Source organism: Artibeus jamaicensis, unplaced genomic scaffold (assembly GCF_021234435.1).
Source record: "Artibeus jamaicensis isolate MK-2021 breed Jamaican fruit bat unplaced genomic scaffold, CSHL_Jam_final contig_781, whole genome shotgun sequence".
Lineage (NCBI taxonomy): Eukaryota > Metazoa > Chordata > Mammalia > Chiroptera > Phyllostomidae > Artibeus > Artibeus jamaicensis.
This window is the reverse complement of record NW_026521968.1, coordinates 7,373,998-7,389,594: the sequence shown is the minus strand read 5'-3', so window position 1 is coordinate 7,389,594 and position 15,597 is coordinate 7,373,998. Positions and strand designations below refer to the sequence as shown.

Genomic DNA, 15,597 nt, shown 5'->3' with positions numbered 1-15,597 from the left:
TTCAAATGAAGAGAAGCTCAAATTTCCTCACAAGATAAATTCAAACTAAAACTATTTTTTTAGTGAGACACCATTTTTTTCTACCTCACAGATTGGCAAAAGTCCCCATAACCAAAAGGTGGACAACATCATTTTTTGGCCAGGCTTTTAGGGAAACAGTTTGCTCTTTGACTCAGTAATGACACTTCTGGGTTACCTAGGTAAGGTATGTGCATAAGGTACAGATCTATGCGTAAAAATGAACGGACAACCCTGGCCAGTATGGCTCAGTTGGTTGGAGCATCAGCCCATAAACTGAAAGGTCACAGGTTCAATTCCTGGTTAGGGCACATGCCTACACTGTGGGTTCAGTCCTGGTTGGGGCACATAAGGGAGGCAGGAGAGGAAACTGAGTCCTTGGGTGAGGATAAAAAAGAAAAAAAATTAAAAATAAGCTGGCATAAGCCCAGGATATTCATTGAGACACTATCATAGCAAAACAATGGTCTGGCTACATAATAGACTACATATAATATAAGCTGTAAGAAAGGAGGAAGATTTCTATGTTCTGACCTAGAGAGGGTTCCTGGTTTGTTGCTAGGTGAAGAAGCAATGTTCAGTATAAAGTTTATCCTGCTTTTTAGGGAAGAAGAGGGAATAAGGATATATATTTGTAAAAATGGTTAAATATATTATCTATTTCAGTCCCAAGACTGAAATGGTCAGCAGAGGGGGTTAGAATGGAACTCATCGCCTATCCTTTTGGATGATGGACAAGCTTAGGAATCCATGGCTGGAATCACAGAGTTTGGCAATGTTACAGAAGTACATGAGCTTAAAAATCATCTAGCTCTGTATTTTCACATTTTTCAACAGGTGAGGGAAACGAAGGCCAGGATGGAGAATTCGCTTGCCTAAGGATCCATAGTAAATAGTGTAACTATAATCTCCGGAGCCCGGATCACTCCATTTTTGAGGAACTAACTCTTCAGCATCAAGCCCTCTCACTGAAAAAGAGGCACTGCAAATCAGGAGAGGAACATGGGCCACTTTTTGTGAGGACGGATGTCTAGAAGCCCCATGCTATCCGCACAACTGGTCACCCATAGCTGCCTGGGTTACAGCTGCATGGGATTTAGCTCCAGTATCGTGGCCACCTGGGCCTGCAGGGCCAGAGAGTGGCTATTGCTGAATGACCACACAGTGGCCATTGCTGAGGTGACTGAAAAGGGACTGATTCCTACTGTTCCAGCAAGGCTGGGGAGTCTAAAGGAGCTGGAGGTGGCAGTTCATCCAATCACAGTGGGGGAAGGGGGTGGGGGAGACCACTCCTCATGGAAGGAGGGGAAAGAAGCAGACTTTCCAGACAACTAAGAGTTACACATTTTAAATAATTTAAACCACTTTTTAAACTGGAATATTTCTAAAACTCTTTCCTTTAAAAAGCAGAGCTCTTCATATTCGAAATGACTGAGTGTAAATAAATAAATAAATAAATAAATAAATAAATAAATAAATAAAAGTTAAAAAGCCAAGCCCACTAAGCATAGTTTAACTTTTCCAATGACTTTGGGCCATTAATACAAATAAATTGCCCGGGATTGTGACACAGGGCAGTCCCAAGGGACTCCTGCAGTATGAAGGTGAGAGCTCTGCCCCTTCTGCTAATACACTGCCCTTCCTTCTGAGAGCTTGCCTTTGCTTTTCATAGCCTGTCTGTCCTTTGTTTCAGCTTCCATCACCTGGGCTGGCAATGCCTGAGTCTCTGGTGCCTCTCCCACCACTCTTCTCCCATCACCCTTCCTCATAATCACTGAGAAACTGGAGAGTAAGAAAACCCCTGGCTTTATGCAAAGGCTTTCAGGGTATTTCAGAGTTTTATATAACTTGAAATCAAACAGCATGTAGTCTTTTGTGTCTGGCTTCTTTCACTCAACATAATGTGTTTTGAGATTCACCCATTTTGTTTTGTGTGCACCAGTAGTTCATTCACTTTTTTATAAAGCTTAGTCCACCTGGCAGGTGTGGCCCAGTGGCTTGAGCAACAGCACATGCCTGGGTTTCGGGCCAGTTTCCTAGTTGGGGGCTTTTGAGAGGCAATTCAAACACATCAATATTTCTCTCCTTTTCTTTCTCCCTCCCTTCCCTTCTCTCTAAAAATAAATAAAATCTTTAAAAAGAAGATTAGTCCAGGTATAATTGACATACAATAAACTGCATGTAATTGAAATATATTATTTGATAAGTTTATATCTTTTTGTGCAACCAGTGCCGAGGGATCACCATCACTCAGCATAATTATTCTGAGATACAGCGTTGTTACATGTATCAATAGCTCATTACTTTTCATTGATGAGTGGTACTCCTTGTGTGAATACACCACAAGTTGTTTATCCATTCATGTGTTGGTGAGCATTGGTTATTACAAATGACACTACTGTAAACACTTTTTTTTGCTATGAAAATTCTTAGTACAAAGAAAGCCGCTATGCCCTTTCAAGTCTTTGTATAGACATAGATTGTCCCTTTTCTTGGTTAAGTACCTAGGAGTGAAATGGCTGGACTTATGGTAGGTGTATGTTTAATTTTTAAAGGAACTGCCAAACTGCTTTCCAAAGTTGTTGGGCCATTTTATTTTCCTGCCAAAAAAGTTATGAGAGTCCCACTTGTTCCACATACTCTCCAGCACTTGGTGTTGTCAGATTTCAAAATTTTAGCCATTCTAATTAGTTATTATTACCCTAATAACTAATGATGTTGAACATTTTTCCATGTGCTTCCTGGCCATTTATATCTTCTTTTGTGAAAAATCTGTTTGAATTTTTTGCTCATTGCTCATTCAGGTTACATATCTTATTTTTGAGTTGTAGGAGTTCTTTACATATTCTGGATACAAGCCTTTTGTCAGATATACATATTCAAAATATTTTCTCCTTGTCTCTGGTTTGTCTTCTCATTTTCTTAATGGTGTCTTTCAAAGAGCACAATTTTTTTATTTTCATAAAGGATATTTTACTAGGTGTTTTTATGGTTCACGCTTTTTGTTGTTGTTCATTTTGCCTGTTGATGTGGTGAAGGCACAGCCAGACAATGTGATTTACCATGGGGCTTTTGGTAGAGGTGGTAGTATCAGTTCCGTCTCTGGAGGGACTGGGGACTAAAGGTATTAGCCTGATCTCTAGAAGAGCTGAAAATGAAAGGCCAGCCATGTGGGCAGTGTGTGAATGAGTACCAATAAAAACACCAGGCACCAAGGCCTGGATGAGCTCCTCTGGTTATATGACCATACTCTGTGTATTGGTATATGCTGCGGTTAGAAGGAGCTAACACTGTCCATGACTCTTCAGGGAAAGAACTCTGCATCCTCCCGGGACCTCTCGTGGACTCTGCCCTGTGCATCTCTTCCCTTGGCTCACTTTAATCTGTATCCTTTCCCTGTAATAAACTGTAGCCATGAGTACAGCTGCTTTCAGTGAGTCCTTCTAGTGAATTACCAAAACTGAGGCTAGTTTAGGGAATCCCCCAACCTTGCATTTAATTTCCGTAGTGAGGGCAGTCCTGTGTGCAGACTATTTTCTCTGCTATGTAGTTGGCCTAAACTCTCACAGCTGCCACCAGAAGTGGTATTCTTTAGAATGGCCTGATTCACTGAGACATGTGATTTGGAAAGAAGAAGGATGACAAGGTGGGGGGTGATGAACTTTGATTCTTAGATGACTACCTTAGTCATCCATGGTATGAAATGGCAGCTGCACTGTGATCAGTTACTGAAAGTAAGAGTTGCCAATGGAATTTAGAAATGGTAAATCTAACTTCTGAGTAGTCACCTCATTGGATGCATAAGGAAATACAGAATAACAAGGGACAATCTCTTGGTTATTATTTTTCATAATAGCTAAGATGCAAGTAAAGAGAGTGTTGGGGTGGATCTTCCTGGGCTGAGTTGGAATTCCAGCCAGCCTGAGTTATAGTGGCTAGCCTCAGAGCCACTGCCAATGGTAAAAGTCATGGAAACAACACATCATAAAGAAAGTTAGACTGATTTACAGGAGAAGTGGAAAAGAGAAAGAGAAGAGTTCAGGGACTCATCCCAGAAAGGTGTTAATGTCTAAATGGTAGTTGAGGACTAAGATGGCCCTGGCCAGTGTGGCTCAGTTGGTTGGAGTATCATCCTGTGAACTGGAAGGTCACCGGTTTGATTCCCGGTCAAGGTGCATACCTAGGCTGTGGTATTGGTCCCCTGTCAAGGTGGGTATAAGAGGCCAATGTTCCTCTCCCTTTCTCCTCTCTCTAAAAATCGGTAAGCATGTTTGCAGGTGAGGATTAAAAAAAAGTTGCCTGGGCCTACACAGGTTGTTAATTTGAAACAGTATAAAATACCCGGTAGACAAAGGAGATTCCCACTTTAATTGATGCCCCGTTAGAAGCCAGAGTGCTGGTGCGCACAACCATCCGCACAGCAACCCCAAGTGTGGCACAGACCAGGGCCGTGCATGGCAGAAATGCCACTCAACAGTGACCACTGGGATGTTGGACCCAGTTCTACTTGAGAAATAATGACCAGCTTGCTATTGGATATTAGTTGACACTGTCCCCATGACTGAAGGCACAAAATTATCTTGAACCTGCAACACCCGTAATGTCTTGAGTGATGCTGGAGAAATACTCTAATGGGGAGGGCAGTCCCCCGAGGGTTCCATAATGAAAAATGAAGTGCTTTGTACAGGGACGTGCTACTGGGAAGTGAGAGGAGGCACAATCTTTTCTTCTAGGGCCAACTTTGGAACCACTGGAAATGTTGCCAGAACCTTTGACCACTTGGGCCACTCAGGCACTGCCCTCTGAACAGCTCTCTAGTTACCAACTAAGAGCTCTTGGGTTTACAGAGGGTGGTTACAAGATGAAGAGATGGCGTCCTGTTTGGAGGACCACCACTCTAACTGAAGAAGGTAAAATCAATTCAGCTCAGTAGGCTTAATTGTATGCTATTTGATGCCATGTTTTTTACCCAGTTCATAGGTAGTGTCTAATTGCCTAGCAATAGGGTTATGCAAAAGGGCAATGGAAAACTGGACTATTAAAGGGATAACCACAAGAAGCATTGCTCCATGGAGGTCACTATGAAAACTTAAGGGGTGCATTAAAGTAGAATATGTCAAAGTCCACCAGAGAAACTCCCTTGCAGGGCTGCAAGGTGATTGGAATCTGCGAGGTATACCACGCTGTGCTTACATAAAATGAGGGGACAGGGCTGTGCTGCTGCAAAGCAGAGATGGCCTAAATCCATATATATTCCTCTTGTACCCTCTGAGACACAAAATGCCAAAAAGAACTGTTCTCTCTGCCAAGAAGAGAGATGGGTCTGACCAATGGCTACGAACAGGCCCTGAAAGGAAGACACTCTGGACTGGGCTTTGCAGACTTGGTGGTCAGTGCAAGTGTTCAAAGTGCTGTGACAGATTTAAACAGAAACCCCTGCACCAGTTTATACTGCTGAGTCAAGGGGTTGTTTGTTTTTGCACCAATGAACACAATTTTCATCCTCAGAGTAATGATTTGATAGGAATTGAAGCAGACAATAGAAAATGTATTGTCTAAAACAGGGAGAGACAAAGGCATGAATTGCTGGCTTACATACCTTGATAAATGTGTGCCCAACTTCAGTATTAGGGAGGCCAAGGGGGAGTTGCCACAACATAGGTTCCTCCGCTTTTCTGGGTGATCTGGAGACAAGAGGGAGAAGGAGGACGCTGGCCCAATGATAGGTCTTCCCCACATCGCCTTACTGCCTTTTTCTCCACCTAATGCAGTGTGGGCTGCAACCGTGGGCAAGGATGATTTCAGGAAGCTGTAAGTACCTCTTTAAATTTCCATGTCAGAACCGCCATGGGCCTGATGGGGTGGATTGCTTCTTTACCTCATCTGACAAAATTGGGATTAACAGTGGGAACAGCCCAAGTCGAGGTAGCCCACTAGTTCTGTACCTGTATAACCCTATCCTATACAAATGGCAGTGGACTGAGGGGGAAGCATTTGCTAGAAGAGTATTACTGGGAGCATTCTGGACCAGCACAGTGACAAAACCAACTTCCCTTTCAAAGGTGGAAAAGTTTGGGTATAAATAGAGAGGAGAAATGGCAGCTGCATGTAAAGGAAAGAATGAGGGAAATTCAATATTAGTGATGCCTCCAGAGAGGCTCACAACAAGAGATTACATTGTTTCTTAGCTCAGTTATACAGAATGCCTGAAGCAGTGAAGCCATGGGATGCCAAAGTCAGTCTTGCTTTTGGAATGTGTCAAAGTCAAATGGAAGCCTGCCATCCTGCATGGCATCTCTCTGAGAGACACTGGTCATACAGTGTGATGGTGGGTGGGACTAATTATTAATGACTGAGCAGGACTTCAGTAATGTGCCATTGTATTTTTTAATTTAATTTAATTTTTTATTGATTATGCCATTACAGTTGTTCTATTCCCCCCTTCATTCCCCTCTACCCTACCCCCTCCCCACCATTACCCCCTTTAGTTTATGTCCACCTGTCTCAAGTTCTTTAGATTCTATATTTCCCATACTATTCTTGCCCCCCATCTATTTTCTATCTACCATCTATGCTACTTGTTTTCTGTACCTTCTCCCCCCTTCTCCTCCTCCCACTCCCCTGTTGCTAACCCTCCTTGAGATCTTCATTTCTATGTTTCCACTCCTGATCTAGCTGTCCTCTTAGTTTGCTTTTGTTTTAGGTGTGGTTGTTAATAACTGTGAGTTGGCTGTCCTTTCACTGTTCATTTTTTTTATCTTCTTTTTCTTAGATAAGTCCCTTTAACATTTCATATAATAAAGGCTTGGTGATGAGGAACTCCTTGAATTTGATCTTATCTGGGAAGCACTTTAACTGTCCTTCCATTTTAAATGAAAGCTTTGCTGGATAGAGTAATCTTGGTTGTAGGTCTTTGGATTTCATGACTTGCAATACCTCTTTCCAGCCCCTTCTTGCCTGTAAGGTCTCCTTTGAGAAATCTGCTGACAGTCTGATGGGGACTCCTTTGTAGGTGACTGTCCCCTTAGCTCTTGCTGCTTCTAGGATTCTCTCCTTCATTTTAATCTTGGCTAATGTAATGATGATGTGCCTTGGTGTGTTTCTTCTTGGGTCCAACTTCTTTGGGACTCTCTGAGCTTCCTGGGTTTCCTGGAAGTCTATTTCCTTTGCCAGATTGGGGAAGTTCTCCTTTATTATTTGTTCAAATAAGTTTTCCACTGGTGGCTGTGCCTTTCCCCCTTCTGGTACCCCTATAATTCGGATGTTGGAGCATTTAAAGAAGTCCTGGAGGATCCTAAGTCTCTCCTCATTTTTTTGAATTCCTGCTTCTTCACTCTTTTCTGTTTGGCCATTATTTGCTTTCTTCTGGTCCACTCCATTGATTTGAGTCCCAGTTTCCTTTTCATCACTATTGGTTTCCTGTGCAATTCCATTCATTTCAATTAGTTTCGCCTTCATATGTTTGTCTAATTTGTGGCTATAATCAACCAGTTCTGTGAGGATCCTGATCACCAGTGTTTTAAACTGTGCGTCTGAGAGTTTTGCTATTTCTTCATTGCTTAGATTTATAGGCTCTGGGGCTTTGAGATCTTCTTGAGCCATTTTTGGTCTGTTCATGCCCGTTAAGTCTGAGGAGCGGAGCCTTGGACTCCCAGGTCACTGGGTTGTGACGCTGTATGTGGAGGCAGGGTCAGAGCGGGGAAATGGCGGCGCCCTCTGCTGCTGCCTGCTACTGGGGCCTGCTGGGTCCCGGCTAACCTCCCACTCCCTCACTGGTCTATCTGCACACAAATGCATGACCACAGTCAAATCTCGGCCCTGCTCCCTCGCTGGTTCCCCGAGATCGCTGGCTGGGTTGCTAACTAGGTCCACCCGCTGAAACCCTGCGCCTGGGTTCCACATGCCTAATTCCGTCTGACCGAGTTTTCCTGTGCAACCCCGCTCCCCCAGCTGCTGGTTTCGCCCCTCTTACCGGTTAGGCTGAAGAATTTGTTGTTGTCAGACTTCAGAAAAGTTCAATTTTCTGTGTTCTGACTGTGTTTTCTGTTGCTAATATTTAGTTGACTCTAAACCTGGTTGTGTGAGAAAGCAAGGCATCTCCACCTATGCCTCCATCTTGGCTGAAGTCCCCATTGTATTTTTTTACACAAAAACAATCATTTAGGACCTTTATTAATAGGTACTTGCAGTTTGTTGAATTTTTGGAAAAATCAACTTATAAACTTTTATTACAAATTTAAAATGAGGTATGTAAAAATCTCAGCTTGACCAGATATGAAACAATTTAACAATTTTAAAGGTGTGTTGAGAAAAACCAGGTTTAAAATTTTTTTATTACCCAAAAGAGATATCTTTAGAATAAAAAAAAAAAAACCTGAAGAGTGATTAGACTTTCAGCCAAGATGGAGGTGTAGGTGGACACACTGTGCTTCCTCACACAACCAAAATAAGGACAACAATTTAAAAACAAATAAACAACCAGTACTGACAGAAAATTAAACTGTATGGAAGTCTGACAACCGAAGAGTTAAAGTAGACACATTCATCCAGATGGGTAGGAGGGGAGGAGTCATGGTGAGGCAGGGTGGCAGGCAGACCCGGGAGTGCAAAATGGCCACTCACAGACCCAGGGAGGCAGTGGGTTGTGGAGGGACATGGTACATCGGGTCTCACATTCACACACAGATAAACCAGGTAAAACAGGGGAGAGAGACAGACCACACAACCCGGGGTCCCAGCATGAAGAAATAAAGCCTCAAAAAACCAATTGAAAACACCTATGGGGGTTGAGATGCCAGGAGAAACTCCCAGCCTCACAGGAGAGTTTGTTGGAGAGACCCACAGGGTCCTAGAATGTACACAAGTCCACCTCCAGGGGAATCAGCACCAGAAGGTCCCAGTTTGCTTGGGGGAAGTGACTGAAATCTGACAGAGAGCGGAGCAAGTGCCATTGTTCCCTCTCAGACCCCTCCCCAGCATACAGCCTCACAACCCTGAGACCTGGGTTGACCTGCCTGAGACCTTAGGTGAGCACCTAAGGCTCTGCCCCTCATTTTGTAACAGGTGCAACAAGAAAGAAAAAAATGGCCCAATGAAAGAAGAGATCAAAGCTGCATAAAAAATACAGCCAAGCAATGAACAGATAGCCAATCTATTAGATGGACAGTTCAAAGCACTGGTAATCAGGATGCTCACAGAATTAGTTGAATTTGGTGCAAATTACATGAAAAAATGAAGACTATGCTAAGTGAAGTAAAGAAAAATGTATAGAAAACCAAGAGTGATGGTAAGAAAACTGGGACTCAAATTAATGGAATGAACCAGAAGGAAGAAAGAAACAACCAAACAGAAAAGAAAATGAAGAAACAAGAATTCAAAAAATAAATGAGGAGAGGCTTAGGAACCTCCAGGACATCTTTAAATGTTCCAATATCTGAATTATAGGGGTACAAGAAGGAGAAGAGGAAGAGCACCAAGTGGAAAGGTTATTTGAACAAATAATAAAGGAGAACTTCCCCAATCTGGCAAAGGAAATAGACTTCCAGGAAGTCCAGAAAGCTCAGAGAGTCCCAAAGAAGTTGGACCCAAGAAGGAACACATCAAGGCACATTATAATTACATTATCCAAGATTAAAGATAAGGGAAGAATCTTAAAAGCAGCAAGACAAAATGAGAGAGTTACCTACAAAGGAATTCCCATCAGACTGTCAGCAGATTTCTCAAAAGAGACCTTACAGGCAAGAAGGGGCTGGAAAGAAGTATTCCAGGTTATGAAAGACAAGGACCTACATCCAAGATTGCTCTGTCCAGCAAAGCTTTCATTTAGAATGGAAGGGCAGATAAAGTGCTTTTCAGATGAGGTCAAGTTAAGGGAATTTATCATCACCAAGCCCCTATGATATGAAGTGTTAAAGAGAGTTATCTAGGAAAAAGAAGATAAAAAAGCATGTAAAGTAAAATGACAGCAAACTCACAATAATTAACAACCACACCTAAAACAAAAACAAAAATAAGCTAAGCAAACAACTAGAACAGAAATGGAGATCACATGGAGGGTTGTCAGCAGGGGAGTGCGAGGGGGAGAGAGGGGGAAAAGGTACAGAGAATAAGTAGCATAGATGGTAGGTAGAAAATAGACAGGGGGAGAGTAAGAATAGTATGGGAAATGTAGAAGCTAAAAAACTTAAGACACATGGACATGAACTAAAAGGGGGATTGTGGGTGGGAGAGGGTGCGCAAGGTGGAGGAGAGTGAAGGGGGAAATGGGATAACTGAAATAGCATAATTAATAAAATATATTTTATAAAATAAATTTAAAAAATAAATTAAAACCATGCTGTATAGGTAATGCAGATAGCTCTAGCTATCTGGTCAATAGGCAAAGAGCGAGGACTTCCACCAAGATGGAGGTGTAGTTGGAAACACTTTGCTTCCTCGCACAACCAAATTTAAAAACAATAAAGTTTTAATAACAATAAACGCAACCAAACCACAGAAAATCGAACAATACGAAGTCCGAACATAATGAACCGCTCAGTTAAACCAGTGAGAGGGGCGAAGCCAGCAGTGGAGCTGGTCAGGCAAAAACAATGCCCAACCTGACTGGCACACAAGCAACTGAGGGCGCGGATCCCACGTGCGGGGCAGCTACGGGAAGGCGAGGCGTGGCTGGCTGTCAGTGGTCCCGCAATTGCATGCAGATAAACCAGTGAAGAGACAGTATTGAGACAGACCAGTATTGAGACAGACCAAGCAGGCCCCAGTGCAGGGCGGCGGGCTCACACATTTGTGCTCAGATAAACAGGCGGGGGCAAGCGGTGAGACTGACCAAGTGAGCTAAGAGGACCGCCATTGCTCCCTCTTTGACCCCACCCCCACATACAGCATCACAAACCAGCGACCTGGGTGGCCCGCCCTGGTGAACACCTAAGGCGCCTCTCCTCATACGTAACAGGCATGAGCAGATCAAAACATGGCTCAAGAACAACTCAGTGCCCCAGAGCCAATAAATCTAAGCGATGAAGAAATAGCCAAACTTTCAGATGCACAATTCAAAACACTGGTGATCAGGATGCTCACAGAACTGGTTCATTTTAGTCACAAATTAGAGGAACATATGAAGGCTAAACTAATTGAAATGAATGGAAATACATGGGAAACCAATAGTAATGGAAAGGAAACTGGGACTCAAATCAAGGGAGCAGACCAGAAGGAAGGAAAAAATGACCAAACAGAAAAATATGAAGAAATAAGAATTCAAAACAATGAGGAGAAGCTTAGGAACATTCAGGACATCTTTAAACATTCCAACATCCGAATTATAGGGGTACCAGAAGGGGAAGAGGAACAGTCATGAGTGGAAACCTTATTTGAACAAATAATAAAGGAGACCTTCCCCAATCTGGCAAAGGAAATGGACTTCCAGTAAATCCAGGAAGCTCAGAGAGTCCCAAAGAAGTTAGACCCAAGGAGGAACACACCAAGGCACATCATAATTACATTAGTCAAGATTAAAATGAAGGAGAGAATCCTAGAAGCAGCAAGAGATAAGGGGACAGTCACCTACAAAGGAGTCCCCATCAGTCTGTCAGTGGATTTCTCAAAAGAGACCTTATAGGCAAGAAGGGGCTGGAAAGAGGTATCCCAAGTCATGAAATCCAAAGACCTACAACCAAGATTGCTCTATCCAGCAAAGCTTTCATTTAGAATGGAAGGACAGATAAAGTGCTTCCCAGATAAGATCAAATTCAAGGAGTTCCTCATCACCAAGCCTTTATTATATGAAATGTTAAAGGGACTTATCTAAGAAAAAGAAGATAAAAAAGATGAACAGTGAAAGGACAGCCAACTCACAGTTATTAACAACCACACCTAAAACAAAAGCAAACTAAGAGGACAGCTAGATCAGGAGTCAACCATAGAAATGAAGATCACAAGGAGAGTTAGCAACAGGGGAGTGGGGGAAGGAGAAGTGGGGAGAAGGTACAGAAAACAAGTAACATAGATGGTAGATAGAAAGTAGATAGGGAGAGGGCAAGAATAGTATGGGAAATATAGAATCTAAAAAACTTGAGACATGTGTTCATGAACTAAAGGGGGGAATGGTGGGGGAAGGGTGTGCAGGGTGGAGGGGAATGAAAGGGGGAAATAGAACAAATGTAATGGAATAATCAATAAAATAAAAAATATATTTTTTAAAAAATAGGCAAAGAGCCAGGACTTAAGGTCTCCAGCTCCAATCTTTTGTTTATTTCTCACTGCTGGAATTTCATATCCATTTCTACTTGTCTGAGAACTAAACCAGGTGATGGTAGAAATGGTTAGCCAGCATTTCCTCAGCCCTGCCCTGCTCAGTCTTGGAAGCCAACAAATTCTTACCTGGTAGATCTGCTGATTGGATCTCTGCCTTCTGTGGTTTAGGGTTTACTGAGCATCTACACCAGTGATTGAAGTTGCAGTAATATCGATGTTGGTGGCTGACCTTGGGTCTCATCTCTTGATTTTCCTATCCTCTTCATTGCTGTCCTCTGTAGGCTGTCTTTCAGGAGGAGGGTCCCTGGCAGACTTGTGGTCTATAGCCATAATGCGTGTTCTGTCTCCTTCACCCCAGTTGTCAGTGCCCTCCATCCCTTCTCCCTGCATAGGAGTCGGAATACTATGTAGGGAGGGTCAATGCCCACAGGGTCTCTGCGTGTAGCAAGGTGGGAACTGTGGCCTGCGGTAGTATGGGTTCTGCTAGGCCTGGCCTTGGGGAGCACTCTCCAACCTCTCATTCTTTTCCCCACTCTCAGCATTCCGGTAATCCTGCTGGTGAGTACCTGGAGGACCCTTGTGACATGGATAGAGTCTATGAGGGAGACAGTCTGCTGCATATTTATTGCCCTGCACTAGAACTCCACCCAGGCCTGTAACATCAGCTGCTTCCACACCCTTTTCTCCAACAATGTCAAACTCCAGTCTCTCCATCTCCTGCACTACAAAGGTACTTCCCAGTGCGGTTCTTCTTTATGACAGTCTGGTGTACAAATACATCTTCCTTGGTGTCATTCTTGTTGATGAAACCATATTTGTTTCTTGCATTGAACTATTTTACTATTTTCAAAACGTTGCCTGCAATGACCTTCTCGTCCCCACTGGCCGTGCCGCTAGTGTGAGGTCACCTGGGTCGCCATTCCCTGCCCACTGCCTGTGGTACAAGGCTTGGTGATGGCAACACTGAGGGTCGGGGTGCCAGGTGGCTGCTGGTTCTCTGCCTCACTGCTTATGTTTGTGGTGATGATGGTGACTGGGGCCGGCTGTGGCAGCTGTGGTTTCCCCTGGGTGTGGTGGTAGGTAGGCCAGCAGCAGCAGTGGGGCTGCTGAGGGCTGTCTGGGGTCTACTCTCTTCTCTGCTACTGATCAAACTTGTGCCAGTGTCTTTTGACTCTTATTTTTCAGGTTATACCTACTGCCATACTAATGTGGTGTAACAATGTTCTCGTTTCTAAGATTCAACTTTGTTATGTAAACAGGTCTTATGAAGATACTGACAACTAATACTCAAATGTATTGGGAAAATGACTGGCCTGAGGAAGACCTGAAATAGCTAATCATCAACTAATCTCCATGCTACCATGGCAGGAGAAGCCCAAGCCACGTAGAGACACTACAGTAAGAAAGATAAAGGTTCTTAACCTTCAGCCCAGCTGAATGACCAGACACCAGCAGCATCCACTGCCAGCCATGCCTGGGAGCCGTCTTGGGTACCCACCAGTATCATGTGCAGTAGGAGAACCACCAAGGTGACCTCCACCTATTCATGGAGTCATGAAATTACAAATGGTTGTTGCTTTAAGCCACTAAACATTGGGGTATTTTATTACCTACTAATGAGTTGACAAAACACCTGATATTTCCACTTATCAAGGCTTCCAGGATTCTGCTTCTTTGATCTCTGTCCCAACCAGAAGCTTTCTCTTCTCTGCTGAGTCAATTATAGATTGTCCCTCCCCAGGTTCCAGAATGCTTACTTCCCTTGTCTGCTCTCATTTCTTCCCCATTTTTCTTCTTGTCCTATGGATTCATGCCTTTTTAAAATTCTTTTATTGTAATTACAGTGGGGTTTGGGAGGGAGAGGAGATAAATAGATCTGTTTAATCTATCCCATTTAATTCAAAGGTTCTTCTGCATTCCTTTTTAAAAAGAGATTTATTTATTTATTTATTTATTTATTTATTTATTTATTTATTTATTTATGTTAGTTTTAGAGAGCAGGGAAGGGAGGGAGAAAGAGAGGGAGAGAAACATCAATGTATGGTTGCCTGTCGCATGCCCCCTACTGGGGACCTGGCCCACAATCCAGGCATGTGCCCTGACTGGGAATTGAACTGGAGACTTTTTGGTTTGCAGGCTGGCATTTTGTCATGACCCAAAGGAGATTTTCTTTAGGTTAAAAATTTTTTTTAAAACATGCTATATAGATAATGCAGATAGCTCTAGCTATCTGGTCAACGGACAAACAGCAAGGACTTAAGGTCTTCAGCTCCAATCTTTTGTTCATTTCTCACCACTGGAATTTCACTGAGCCACACCAGCCAGAGCTCTTCTGCATTCTTAAAACATAACCAAGAGCTCCGTTACTCAGAGGCTCCTCCTAGACTCCACGTACCCTAGAGTTGGGAGGTTTGGAGTCATTGACCTCCCTCCTCTCCAATGCTTCTTTAATGAACATGCCATCTGTTCCCTGATGAACGTCACCATCTACTGAGCAGAGTGAGCACAGCCTTCATCAGTGCTACATCTTCTCATTCTAGTGACTTTGACATCCTCATGATCTTTCCATTCGTCACTCTTCCTCTCAGCTCCTTGCCTTCCTTGTGTCACGTGGAAATACTTGCTTCAGCCACCCCTCACAGGGCCAAATGCCATCTGTGTCATTCCCTGGATGGCCCCATGCCTGATGTCAGTAATTCATCACAGCTTCCTCATCACAAAGGCTGGTCACGGAGTTTCTCCTCTTATCTGAAGCTGCCCCTGCAAGATGTACTCTGTATCCTTTTTCTCCCAGCTCTGCCTGTTACACTCCATCTCCTTTGTGTCCTCACCAGGTTTTCTGAGGACTGCCCAGCACTGAGTCATGCAGCTTCCAGTAGCAGAGCCTGATTTTATCTGCAGACCTCTCCTCCCACACCCTCTGTTCACATCATCTGGGCTAGGTTGGCCTTATCCTCAGCCCCATGTGATGCAGGCTTTGCCAATCTATCATGTTGCCAGGTGACTGAAATGAGCTGAAGAGTAGACAGTTGCAGTCAAGAGACTCACCTCTCAGACTTTCATAGTATTACCAGACTAAAGAGGACCACTTGCCTATGCACATCAAAGCTCAGTAAGATGCAAACAGGAGTTTGCAGTCCCATTTGTGTCTTAGTGGGCTTTATTTAAGCCCAAAAAAGATTATTTAAGGAGATGTCGCCATGCCAGGAGTCACAGGTACTCAAAGGCCTGGCTCTCCATGGCTTCTGGGGAAATGGACTATGTAGGGGGGAAATCATTAATCATGATGTCCAAGAAAGTTACGGTCATGGTCAGGATTGTGGTGTC

The 15,597-nt window shown here is 43.5% G+C and overlaps 1 pseudogene; it reads right to left on the bottom strand.

Annotated features, from left to right (window-relative positions):
- Positions 1-12,507: 12,507 nt before the first annotated feature.
- On the bottom strand, positions 12,508-14,728 carry LOC119048967 (Y-box-binding protein 1-like; annotated as a pseudogene).
- Between the last annotated feature and the right edge of the window lie 869 nt (positions 14,729-15,597).